The sequence below is a fragment of the Vicugna pacos genome, chromosome 4 (assembly GCF_048564905.1).
Source record: "Vicugna pacos chromosome 4, VicPac4, whole genome shotgun sequence".
NCBI lineage: Eukaryota > Metazoa > Chordata > Mammalia > Artiodactyla > Camelidae > Vicugna > Vicugna pacos.
Genome location: NC_132990.1, coordinates 62,857,190 through 62,870,953, shown reverse-complemented (window position 1 = coordinate 62,870,953; position 13,764 = coordinate 62,857,190). Strand labels below are relative to the sequence as shown.

General features: G+C 42.4%; 1 long non-coding RNA gene across 1 annotated transcript in view; it reads right to left on the bottom strand.

Moving 5' to 3' along the window:
* LOC116280259 (uncharacterized) overlaps window positions 1-13,764 on the bottom strand; it is a 144,731-nt gene that overhangs the window by 96,016 nt on the left and 34,951 nt on the right. Inside the window, exons 2-3 of the long non-coding RNA XR_004189554.2 lie at window positions 667-1,160; window positions 87-347 (exon numbers count right to left, since the gene is read on the bottom strand). This is a non-coding gene — a long non-coding RNA (uncharacterized lncRNA). The remainder of the gene's footprint in view (window positions 1-86; window positions 348-666; window positions 1,161-13,764) is intronic.

The following is a 13,764-nucleotide window of genomic DNA, read 5'->3' as shown; positions in this document are numbered from 1 at the left end:
CATTCTGATGCCATCGAACCATATAAATTTTGCCCTTAGATGGACTGCTCTGAGCAGTCTCCCCACACCCCACACCCCCTACTCACCCCCTGCTTTATGAGAAGCAGGATGAGTTGGTTGCATCTTCAGACTTTGGCCTGATGAAGTCTGTTTGTGCAGAGTGGGTGATTGGTTTCGCATGGCCGCACGATTCAGCAGCTGGAGACATCTGTTTGCATTCAGACACAGGCAAACTTTCCACAGTCAGGAGTCAGCGTGCTCCTGGCTGAGCAGGGGTTGGCCCCTCCGGGCTGCATAAGTGTAGGCGTTAGACTGGGGTCTTGGATTCACAGGTCAGGAAGAACAACCTAGACATGAAACAACAGAGGTAAGAATCGGCACTCTGGTATCTCTGGATGTATAAACTGCCTATGGAAATGGGGCAGCTGGACAGGAAGCATCCTATTACACTGACGGGAATGATTAAAGGAGACACTGGAGGATGCTTTGTTCCCAGAGGGAGGTCCGGGCCTTGGCGATATCCACCCACATAGAAAGGGATGGCGACCTCAGAAATAGCCTCAGCATGCGGCCCCTGCTCGTCATGGGACAGGGCCGTCCAACAAGACACCTCCCTGCAGTCCACTGCAGCAGACACATCGCGTGCTCAGGGGAAGGAGCGCTGACCTTGGGATCATCTGGCCTAGGTCTGTCTTCTGACTCTCCCATTCACTCTGCGTATCCTTGGGCAAGTCAGGCTGGTTCTCTAAGCAGGAGCTACTTCGTCCCCAAAAGGAGGCTGCTTGGGATGAAATAAGATGCTCCATGGTAGCGTTTTGTCTCATGTGAAATATTATCCGGATGTCAGGAACTGTTGCTACTATCTAAAGAACATCTCAAGGTTGTAAAAGCAGAAGTAAATATATCTTATTCTGCCAGCCACAGTAGAAGTCATTCTATGGGTCCTCTGAGAGATGGCTGTCTATTTTTCATATCAATGTCTCATCTCCAGGGACAGGTGGCCAAAGCCTTGCAGAAAAGTCAGTTCTGTGGTCTGGGAGCTGTGGTGGTCAGGAAGTCCTGCCAAAGCCCTTCATTGTCCCAGCATGGGAGCCTCCTGGTCTGCTTTCTCTCCTCTGGAGCCACGGGAACAAATGTACTTCCTCTTTCACATGAAACACCTGGAAATATTTGGAAACAGCAAGAGGAGAGAAAAGGCATAGTGCGGTCAAGCAGACCTGGGTTCATGTCCTACTTTTCTATTCTTCATCTGTGTGACCTTGAGAGTGAATGCAATCAACCTCAGTGTTCCCATCTGTGAAGGGGGACAGCATAGCTGAACAGTGAGGGGGTGGCAAAGCTTAAGTCAGATGATGTATGGAGAGCCTGACACTGTGCCGTATCTTACAGTAGTAGGTCCCCAGTAAAGAACTATTAAGCTGTTGCTCTATTGCTGTGAGTGACCTACTTTTGCTCTCATCACTGGTATTCCTTGTATTTAAACACACTGGATTCACTAAATGTTCAGATGGGCCTCCCATGGCTTGGTTTGGGTCATTAGCAAACCAACATTTTGCACCTTTGCTAAAGTGCATCTTCTCTGTCCCAGGCACTGTGCCAGGAACTGCTGAGTATTCAAAACAGAGGAGTTCCAAACAGAGTGAGAAATCACGTTAGACCAGGGCCATGTGTCCAGAGTAACACGTAGCATGGAAGTACAATAGAGAACTTTTTGTTTTTGAAGGTTTTTTTTCCATTTCCTTTTAAGATTACCTGCAAGATTTTATGTTGGGATTTGCTTGATCTAGATAAGGTCTGTGAAAGAGCAACTCACACCATTTGGACCAACATACAAAGAATTAAGTAGCTTCCTCACACTCTATAACCTGCCATCGTTTACTCTAGGCCTCTCTCCCCTGAGAGAAGCCTTGCAAAAAAAAATGCCACATAATAACAATTATTTCATAAGAGACCGATGCAACTCCCCAAAGGTTGGCCAGATACTTTCAATTTAAAATATGGTCATGGTTCCTCACAGCTATGAGCATCTAATCCAAGTGGTCACCAGACTGGTCACCAGACCAGTGGTCATAACATTGCCTGTGAATCCTTCTGAGCTCACAGCCGACCACTCTTCCCCAGCTATCCCCACCCTCAGCACCTGACCGAATACACAGGCTAGACTCCAGCTATGCCAGCTTCCTGCAGTCCCTTGAGTAAGCCTTGCTCTTCTACCCCTCTGTGCCTGTGCACAGGCTCATAGAATTTCCTTCTCCCGGAAGCCTTCTCACCTCCTCAGCCTGCATGATTCCCACACATTCTTCTTCAAGGATGAACACCATCACTGATGTTTGTGAGAAAGTATCCCCAAGCCCCCTCCTCCTTTCGCCCAATGCCAAAGCATCTGATCCCTGCCACCATCCTGCATTTCTCTACTTTTAAGGGGATAATGTCCTGTTTGCTTCTTGGTCACTAGAGTGCGAGTTTCTTGGGAACAGAGGTCATGGCTTATTCATCTCTGTGTCATTGACAATATTCCCTAAATAACTTCTGGGTGGATGGACAGAAGCGTGGACAGATGCACAGGCAACTTCCAGAACAACAGGTCAAAGGAACATCATCATTCTTCTCTGAATCATAATTGCATAAAACCCAGTAACTCACCAAGCACCCTCTGAAGTACCTTGGCTGGAGCCATAAAGAAACCCAAGATGGTTGGAATTGATCTGTGAATTGTCAGATTTAATACCGAATAGATTACTCCACTTGACAGCCATAACAAAGAATAATTATGCCTTTTAATTTTTCATTCATGTCTAGACATTCTAAAAAATCAGCATGACAAAGGGTCCTTTGCCACTCACCTTATACTATAACAGCTAATCCTAATCATGTTCAGAATTCTGCTCTGTATTAAATTTTCCAAGCAACAGTAATTCAATTAGGAAAAAAAAAAAGAGAACAAAATGTAGAGAGTGGAGTATGGCTTAATCTCCAGTCTTTTATGGGGATACAGTGCAGTTGTCAGATCCAACAGTAACTGAACTCCAGCATTTGGTCTTCGCATGAATTCCTACCGGCTGTTGCTGGTAATCTCCCTCCCTCTTTTATAGAAGTCTGTTCTTGAATGAGCCAAAAGAATGTTCTGCTGAAAATGCCATAACTGTCCCTCCAGGTGTAACTGATTCCTGGTGTGCAGACACCAAAGGTTGCATTTCTTTACGTCCCAAACACATGTGAACTTCCATCTGGCTAGGTCCTTTCTTTCTGTGAACGCTGCCTCCATGACTCTCCAAACCTAGCAAAATTTCATTAACATGAAGCCTCCAATTCCTCCTTGTTTATAGAACCTAAGCTGACTTTTTCCTGGCTCTGATCTGGGGAAACATTTGACCCCCCCACACACACACATCTCCACACACACACACGTCATAATGTGTGTCAAACTACTCCATGAGGACAACCATGGTCTCCTGTACTTTGAAAATGCAAATTACAAAGCTCTCTTAACTGTAGAGTTGATGGCTGCTTCCTCATGAATTCACACCTTTGCTCAAGGAGGTATCCTCTATGTGAGGGACCTCATTTAAAGAGACTCCCTTCCGTCCATATACCTATTCCCTGCTTTAGTTTGCATCATTGTACTTATGGGAAAAAAAGGTCTATGAGAATGAGAAGCTTGACAGTTGTGTTCATTGTCACATACCTAGAGTCTAGAACTCCTGGCACATGGCTGCTGATGGAGAGAGGGAGAGAGACAGAGAGAGAGAGAGGAATCCCCACCTAGCGCTTCTGTGCTTTTGCTCTTGTAAGCTGTGTGGCCATACAAAGGAGACTCAGTGCCTCTGTGACTCAGTTTCCTCATCTCATTCCCTCCCCCAGAACCCACAGGACTCTGCACTGTGTGCCAGGAGGAGAGGATGGACTCAGAGAGGAGATCTGAATGTCCCTGGTCAATCTGGCCCCTCCTGACCTCATCAGCCTAACATCTTAACACACCCTCCACCATCACCAATCACATGGACCTTCCTTCAGCTTCTGGAGCAAGCCGCATCTTGCCCACTTCGGAGCTTGGTCTGGGACAGGCTTAACTCTTGTAACCTGGCAAACCCATCAGACAAAAAGATCCTTCCTTCTGATTCCTATCTGAAGACTGCCATTTCCTCATTATTCTCTTTCTCATCACTTTGTAGCAGAGTCATTTTGTGGTTAATGTTTTCTCCCCATAAGACTGTAAGCACCAGGATAGGAACTTTTTTGGATCCCAAGGGCCTAGAACCACACCTGGAACATAATAAACCCTCAATAAATATGTTGATAATAAATGTTTTTGAAGATGACCACAACTACCTCATAAAACTGCCTGAAAGTTTAAACAAATCATCTAGAGTAGAAGAAACCACAGAGGTAGCATCCATGAAAAGAAAATTTCTCAGCGTTGTGGCCATAACACAGCACAGTGTGTGCTCCATAAATGCCAGTTGTTGTAAATTAACTATTTTGTTATTATTACCATCTCTTCATAAATGTCTCTGGCTACATTTAGCTATTTAGCTCAGATATTCATATCTGAAATTTTAAATATTGTGTTAAAAATGAAGTTTTGCTATTTTTGACTTTGATTCCTATTGACAAAAGCCATTTTTCCTGATCCAGACTGTATAATGGAGTAGTTGAATAAGACCCACACTCTTAAGATTTGACTTGAATTCAATGACTTAACCCTTTACTCTGTTCTATGTTGAAATAAGTTTGCGTCAGGCAGTTAAGATCTGAACTAGCTTTTCTATTCCAAATTAGTAATAAATATTACAAGGAACAGCCCCCCTCTCACACCCTCATCTGAGGAAGCATCAGATCAGACAAGAAGGCAGAAGCAGCCTGTGAAAGATGTCCCTGGGTCTTTGTCACCGCTCCGGCTGCTGGGATACGTGTGCTGGTCTGAATCCCACGCTGCAGCACCCCCGTGGTCCTGGCTGCCCGCGCGTGAGCCCTGCCTGTGCTCTCTGGCCAGACACTGACTTGGCCCAGCCGCTTTGCTTCCCTGACTCATCGGGTCTGACACCCGGCAGCGCAGACCCATGTGCTGACCCCAGAAGGTAAGAGGAAACTGATTTGCTGCCAGGAGAGACCTTTGCCTCTGCATGCCCCCGGGACAGGCTCAGAGAGATCTGAATGTCCCTCTAATTTCACCAGTTCGCATTTGACGGCATCAGCCTTTCCACCATCAGGCCAGCTCGCAGAGTTTTATAAGCAAGTTGTAAAATGGAGTCAAGTCTGAAGCCTGACGTCCTGTATCTCTGCCTCCCTGGAATGTAACTGGTTTCCAAACTTAGAGAGGGGAGGGCATGATGGAGGGAAGCCATTGAGCAGTTTAAAACTAATCAAAAAGGGGAAGATATGAAAATGTGCTTTCTTTATAAAATGTGACTTCACGTATACAATTAACTAGTCCCCCATCTGTGAACAGCTCAGTCACTAAGGTCCCTCGGGTCGCACCTTGGTCCCCGCTGTGTCTGTCTCTCCTCTAATAGAATGAGAAGATCAGAGCCTTCCAGTGCTGCAACCCTGTGTTCCAGGACCTGAAAAATGTCTTAGGAAAATACAATTAATTACTAGCTCTGATGCTCAGTGTTTAAACAGGACAAAGAACACAAATGAAAAAACACAGGAGTATTTGTAGATCTAGAATTAGCCACCAAACCATTTCATCAAAAGGCTTTAATATGTTTACCTTCTATCCGGTTTGAAAGTTTTGTCACCCAATACTCATAAAAATTCTGCTTCACTTGGTAGACAGTCACCAGACTCCAAGCATTCCTGCACATTAAAATATATCTTTCTCTCTTTAGTACTGGAAAAATCCAAGACGTACAAAGCGCGGAAGTAGTTTTTTTATAGGAATTGAAAAACATCATACAGCCAAGTTGGGAAGTAGGGACTGGGGAGTCAGCCAAGGAGTTGAAGAGACTGGGATATATGTGAGTCCATCTGAACACTACATTTGAGCATCTGGGGGGGCCGGAGCATTGTTTGGGGTGCACTCGAAATCACATGGGTGTGAGAACGTGTGCACGTGTGTGTGTGTGTGTGTGTGCACCTGCACATGTGTGTGTGCTCTTTCCTTTGGAAAACTGCAGATTCGACCTCTGAGCTAAGAGAGCCTCCAGATGTAAAGGCAGCTGCTTCTCTGGCCTCGTTTGCCCTGGAAACTGCTCATTAACCAGTCTGGCACTGCTGTCTTCTCAACTTCTCAAATTCCTCAAAGTTCCTCTCCTTATAACCACTCGCCAGACTTCCAGACCACCTCTCATGCTGTCATGTGGCCCTTTCTTCAGGTCCTGATGTGTTATAGTTGCTCAGAGATCCAGCTGGGGTGCAAACCCCACCTGGAAAGAGGCCGGGGAATTGATTCTGTGAAGCAGCACAGGGCAGGGGAGGGCACAGAGGAGTCAGGAGACCCAGGCTCCAGCCCGGCTCTGCCGAGTGACTTGAGGAGCACCATGTCCCTTCTCCGAGTTCCCTCAACTGTCAACTTAGGGATATTGATCCACGGACAGGTCCATGCTCTCAGTTGCTACAAGAGCCCAATGAATGTGGCAGGGATTTATAAATGGTACATCGGTCAATAACCAACAGGCATTACATTAGTAGTCACACTTAAATACTGAGGCAGGCATTCAAGATGGTTTGGGGGTAGAGAGAGAGGGGGCGTTTTAACCTCGAAGCTCACTGTGAGCAAGTTTTCCCCACTCAGTTTCCTTTCAACTCTTCTGTCTACTTCAAGGAGAAGGTTTTAGTTTGGTGCCAACTTGCCTTTAACATCCTTTAAACACTCATTCTTCTCCCTCATTAACAAAGAAACAAGATGTCTTAGGGCTAAAGCTTCCTGAGGTGCTGTTCTCTGGACGGAATTTAGAGTGCTTCCCCAGCTTCCAACAGGACACCGATGCCGCAGCCGATTACCAGGGTCTCAGAATCCCCATCTGGGGCTGGGTCAAGAAGGGTTTGCTGATTCTGAAGACAGATTGTGAATCTGGGGTCAAAGATCATTTGCCCCGTAGGTTGCAAACTGACTGTCCACAGACTGTGTTTGGCCCACAAATACGTCTGTTTGACCTAAACAGGGCACTGTTAGTTTGTTCTATTTTTTAATGAGCTGCTAATTAGATGTGAAATTGAGATATTTCACATAAAAATCCAGATCTGGGGCTTCCCTTGAAATAATCGGAAATGCTGACAATGCCGGGTCTATGTGTCTGCACAGTAACCATGTACTGGGGTTATGTTTTGGCTACACACGATCCCCTTTTGCCATGGTCCCTGCCATCCCTCTGCTTTCTTCAATTCCTTTCTTATTTTCCACAAGCCATTGACCTGACTCCCCTTGACTTAACCCAGCTTTCCCATTTATAGGTGGGCAAACAGAGGCCTCGACAGCTGGTGGGCTGACATGTGTTCAGTGACTTGCCCGAGGCCAGTTGGCTGGGAGGAGGTGGGGCAGGGACAGTGGTGGGTTCCCTTCCTGCCTGAGCTGACACTCTGCCCAGAACACTCCTCGGCGTCCCTCACGGACAGGCGGGCAGCCTGGCTTGCTCAGCGGAGGCCGCTCCCCCCCTCGCCGCACTTGCAGCCTGCACGGCTACCTCAGGCCGCCCTGCAGAACAGGGGCTCTCAGCAAGCCGGAACAGGGGAGCTCAGTTCCAGCCCACTGCCACAGCGCGATGAAGACAATTTTTTTTTTTTAATTTACACTTATCTCCATTCAAAGGGAGAGACAGCAAATAAAGGACGCAGACGGAGAAAATGCAAGGACAAAACCACTCAAGTTCTGGGAAAAGGACCTCCCTCAACATTACAGACATCAAGCCATCCAAACACCAAACGCCTCGCCTCAAACCTTTTAACTTACGACTTGTTAGTACTAAAAAATGATTTGTTTTAAATCTTCCAAGGAATCTTTTTGCTTCCCTATTTCCTGATCTTTATGAAGTCATTATCTTGGCCTATAACATGAAAGGCAAGTGTTTTAACTAGACCGCATATAAAAATGGTGGAGGAAAGGGAGTGAGAGATTTTGGCAGGCCGAAGGCTCCCTGTGAGGGACGATCTTGTCAGCCAGGCTCAACATTGGCTCTGGTGATCAATACCCAGAACTCAGATTCCGCAGCACCGTCTGGCTTCGGCCAAGGTCACAGATTGTGTCCAAAGTCACTGAACCAGGCGTGCTTCAGAGAGGGGAGGGATGACTCTGCTGTCCCCGCTCCTTTTCCCCTGGGGCCCCTGAGCTTAGACTAACTTGCACTTGTGAATCAGCAAGGATCAGCGAGTCCAAGAGGTGGGAGTACTCTCTAACAACCACCACAGGCCACAGCAGTCCTGGCAAGTCTGTGTGCCCCTCCCCAGCAACACGAAGCAGCGGGGAAGGGATGTCTTCATCACAGAGCACTGGACATCCTGACTCACCTCATCTGGGCCCTCCCAGTTCCACACTGGAGTCCCGTCTCTTCCCCCTCCATCACTCCAAGCAGCTCCAGATTTCCTTGATGGAACTCAAGGCTAAGCGCTGGGAATGCATCAGCTAGCCGGTGATGTAGCTGGAGTGACTCTTCCCTCCACAAGGCAAGCAAGTCAGGGCTGCCTCCGAAGAGCAAGGGAGACATAAGGTGAATGAGAGAATGTGCTTCCTTTCAGGGATCTATTTTCCTAATATTTACTAGGTGCAGTGGTTAAGGACGGAATGAGAGCCTAGGAGGAAAGACTGATGAAAAAGCAGTTACAGGGAAATGAGACAAGTATTAGCATAGGGGAGGTGGGGGTGGAGAATGAAAGTACATGGAATGAGGAATAGGGAAGGAAGTGACATTAAAGGGAGATGAGAAAGATCAGGAAGATTAAATACAAGCAAGACAAAGGGTCAAACATGTATCAGATGAAGAAATAGCCTGAGTTAAAACCTGGTGATAACAGGAAGCAAGGTGTACTCAGGGAATCAAAAGCAGCTCCATATAAACAGTGGGCAGAAGCCAGGTGAATTAAGGTCTGAAAATGTCTGGTAATGCATTTTCACTTATTCTACGTTCACTGGGGACACAAAGAAACGTTACAAACAGAAGGATGACGTGCAGAGAGTTTAGGGAACATCATCTGTCCTGGCAGGCAGGAAACAAAGGGAGAAGTCCAGACAAGATGGCGTTGCTCCAAAGTCACAGTAATGACTTTCAAACACACAGCTGGCCTCAACCCCGCCGTAAACTTCTCTGTGGATGAGAAATAGGATAAAAACAAGGCGAGGAACGGGCTGAAGCTACAGGCCGCTGGGCCTGTAGTCCAAAGCAGGCAGAGGCATTCAGGATTTCTGCTCCCATAGGAAGGACAGGGAATAAAGTCCATTTCATATGAAGCAAGTCTGAAGATTGCAGTCAGGCTCCTTGCTGAGAATCAAGACAGAGACTGAGATCCCCTGCTAATAAGAAGAGATGGAAAATGAGATGCTGCCGTGACCACTGTCTGGGGCTACAGCCACCTGATACAAGAGACCAGCGTATGCAGACCCACCCTTGAGGCTAGGAATTAAGCTGAATCAAGCCATATGCTCCCGGAAGGAACTGCATCAAAATATCCCCACTGTGTTCACGAAGCAGGAATCCCAAACGGTTGACATAAAACACAGTTCTGGATACTAGACTGTTGGAGGAAAGTATTACAAATCTTCTCGAGAAAGGGGAAGTATATCAGAACAAAGCAAAGCTCCTTTTATGAAAGATGATCCTGCAAAACAAAATTACAAAACACATGAAGAAGCTAACCTTAAAACAGAAAGCCCATCATCCAAACAAACAGAAAAACCAAAACTGAATAAAGATTAAAAATAACATCAAACCATATAAAAATCAAGAATCAAAACAATGATCATGAGATAAACTACAAACACAGGATAATTTTCTAATCTAATAAAAGTAGTAAGTAAGGTTGTAATTCTCCAAGAGATAATAAAGAACAAGAATTTGTGAGCCAAAACTAGGTTAAACGGCAGCAAGAACACCAAAGAGAAAAAAGAACCCAAGAGAAAATTTGTAATTAAAAATATGATTAAAGTAATTTTTTAAACCTCAAAGGATAAATCAACATCATGCTAAAAGAGTAAGAAAAAGAAAGGAAGAGAGAAAAAAAGTTACATGTCTTTCGTCAAATTTAAAACACTATCAACTTTAAAATACATCCTTATTTCATGTACTATTAAAAAAAGAAGGAAAAATGCTGTGGTGATGACTTTTAGATGTGTCAACTTGGCCAGGTTAAAACAGAATCTTCAGATGTTCAACCAAACAGCTGATCTAGGTACTGTTGTGAAGAGACTCTGCTGATGTGATTAAAGTCCCTAATGGGTTGACTATAAAGTAATCATAAGGGAAATTATCCTGGGTGGGCCTGACATAATCAGGTGAGTCCCCCCTTTTTTTTTTAAAAAAAGTAGTTCCTTGAGCCCAGAGACTCTAAACAGTTTGTGCCTGTGAGGTTCCAGTCTTCTTGTGTTCTTCCCTTTCTGTAGACTTCAGATTTGCTTAACCAACCCCCAAATTTATGTGAGGCAGTTCCTTATAATCTATCTATCCATCCATCCATCTATATGGAGAAAGAGATAGATAATAGATAGATAGATAGATAGATAGATAGATAGATAGATAGATAGATAGATAGATAGATATTCTTATGTATCCAGATATGAAAATATATATATATACACACACACACACACATATATATATTCTTATTGTAAAAAGACTAGTAAGAAAGCACTGTACCACAGTTTAAATAGCAGCTTATTAGTAAGGTTTTAACCAAAGAAACAGAACCAGCAGTATATTACGTGTATGTATGTGTATCCTTCCTTCAGCACTATGATCTGACCTGTGACAAATCTGTACTATACACTATGTGACTGGCTAATAAGTCAATTGCAAACCAACTGATTGTATAAATCTTTGTTCTGGTGCTGAAATCTCTTCAGAATAGTCATCATAATCTCAAAGTTTGTTTCAAAAATTGCAAGCATCAAGTGTCAATCAAAACTGGAGGTGAAACACTAATGAATGCTGAATTCTCAGGCTTTATACTTCTTTTTAGATTTTTGGTTCTCTGCTATTTTTATCATATAGTTTCATCTAAATTTCTTACATAGTAACTTTGTGCAATTGAAATAAAATTGCAGTATGTACATATTAAAATATATATGGATATATATGGATGTTATATTAACAATGAGAGTGAAATACATGAAACAATACTGATGTGTTTTACAAACATAACGATGAGTCAAAAAAGACAGACACAAAAAGAACACATAGTTCAAAAACAAGGACAGTTGATCTATGGGGCTGGATATCAGGATAGCAGCTACCCTGGGTGATAAACGGAATTGTGACCCGAAGGAGAATTAGAGGGCTCTGGTTAGTTGTTAAAGTACAATTTCTTCAACTGGAAAGAAATGGAAGAGGCTACACAGGTGGGCTCACTCGGAGAAAAGTCACTGAGTTACACACTTAAACCCTGTGCACTTTTCTGCATGTATGTTATTCTTCAATAAAAATTATTATGAAAATGCTACTGGTTCACACACCGCATTCTGAGGTTCACATGGCTGTTCCTACAGAACTAAGAAGTCATCTCTTTTTGGGGGGCGTGGAGGCTGCTGTTTGAGAAAACCAGAGGGAAAGCATATGTCTTCTGATTGGCACTTTCAGATTTTGCTTTTATACGTGTCTAATTTGGTATGAGAAGACCAAAGAAATTAGATGTAATTATGCAGTTTTTAGTATACAGCCCATTGCATACCATATGGTATATTTAGAGAATGTAACTTCCTTTGTGACTATTATCGTCACTAATTACAGTTGGAAATTATGCCAAAGCACCTTTAAACTACAAACAATAAAATACGAAATCAACAATAAAGAATATGGTTTTTAAAATATTTGTGTGGAATATTTTAAATATACTCTTAGATACCAAAACTTCTGAGTTGCCAAAACAAAAGCAGTATTTAGAGGAAATTTTATTCCCTAAATCACTCTATTATTTCACATTGTCCAAGAGCTGTGGCTAATACAGTAAGAATAAACATGTGATTTTAAAAATAGATAAAAAAGAGTAAATGGCTTCAACTTGCAGACCATATCATTAGAAAAATCCAAGAAAATTACAGATAAAGCATTTAAAAAATAAGAGAACTCTAAAAGTTACAAGATCAGTTCACAAATCCATTAGTGTTTCCAGAAAACATCTTTATCAATTACGAAATGTAGTGGAAATTAAAGATATTTTCATAATAGCAAGAAAAATTTCAGGACTCCTATAAATACTTTTAACAAAAATATAAGTAAACTTTTATCTGAATAAATATTTATGGGAGAGAATATTCAGTTTTAAAGAGACTTCTGTTCTTTCACAAAAATGATCTATACATTTGTTGCACTTACAATTGAAATCTCAGTAAGGTTTTCACTGAGATTGATTGGCCAGAGCTCATACTCTTCAAATAGAAGAATAAAGAAATAAGAACATTTTTAAGAAAAATAATAAAAAGTATCAAAATAAAATATCAAGGTTTATTCTAACAGTATAATATCCATGGCAATGAGTTATTGATATAAACACAGACAAACAAATCAATGAAACAGAACCAAGCACTTTGAAACATACCCGTGGAAACTTGGCATTATCAGATGTGCCATTATAAATAAACATAAAAGGGACAGACTATTCAATAAACGACACAAGGACAACTGACTTTCCACATGGAAACAAAACAAAATAAAACACTACTTTAGAGCAAAATAAATTTCAGGTGGACTGAATATCACACTATAAAAAGTAAAACGTTGATAAGAAAATGATTGAAAAATAATTCTTTGATCTTAGAATCGAGAATTCATTGAACCAGATACAACAGCTCAAATCAGAAAAAAGCAAAAAGGTTGATAAATTTGACTACAGTAAAACGAAAAATTTTCTGCATGATAAAGACACCACAAGAAATATAAATGTGCCACAGACTCGGAGAACTTATTTGCAAGTTTTTGTCGGTTTTTAACTGACAAAGTATTAATATGCAGACTCCACAGGGTAAATATTTCTACAAATCAAGAAAAAAAAAACACTAAATGCAAGACAAAAAAATAGTAAAGACATGAACAGGCAAAAAATAGTAAAGACATTTTAGAGAAAATCCCAGCAGCCAGTAAGTGCATAAAAAGATCATTATTCTAACTAATAAATGCAAATTAAAAGGTAATACATGTGAAAATATTTTTACTAACAAATTCAAATTTAGAAAATGAGGCCCTTGGTCAAATCCATCAGGTTGTCAAATATCTGACAATACCAATTAATCAGCAAGAATGTGGAGAAATACAAACTCTCCATCCTCCATAAAGTGCTGTTGAGAAGGTAAATTGGTACAACAATTCTGGAGAGCAATTTGTTTTATATCATCTAATAAATATAAACAGGCATATTATGTGATCTGGGAATTCCATATCTCGCTCCACGAGAACTTACGCAAATACACACAGAGGGATGTGTACAAGGATGCCTACTGCAGTGTTGTCTGTAGTTAGGTACAACTGAAACCAACTAAGTGTACACCAATAGGAGAGTGGAAAAATTGAATTATCAGATATTCCCACAAGGGTACTCCATAGAGAAGTTCAAAATGAATAAACGTTATCTACACGTAACTACATGGCTAATTCTCAAAACACAATTATGCTGTTGAAAAAAAGC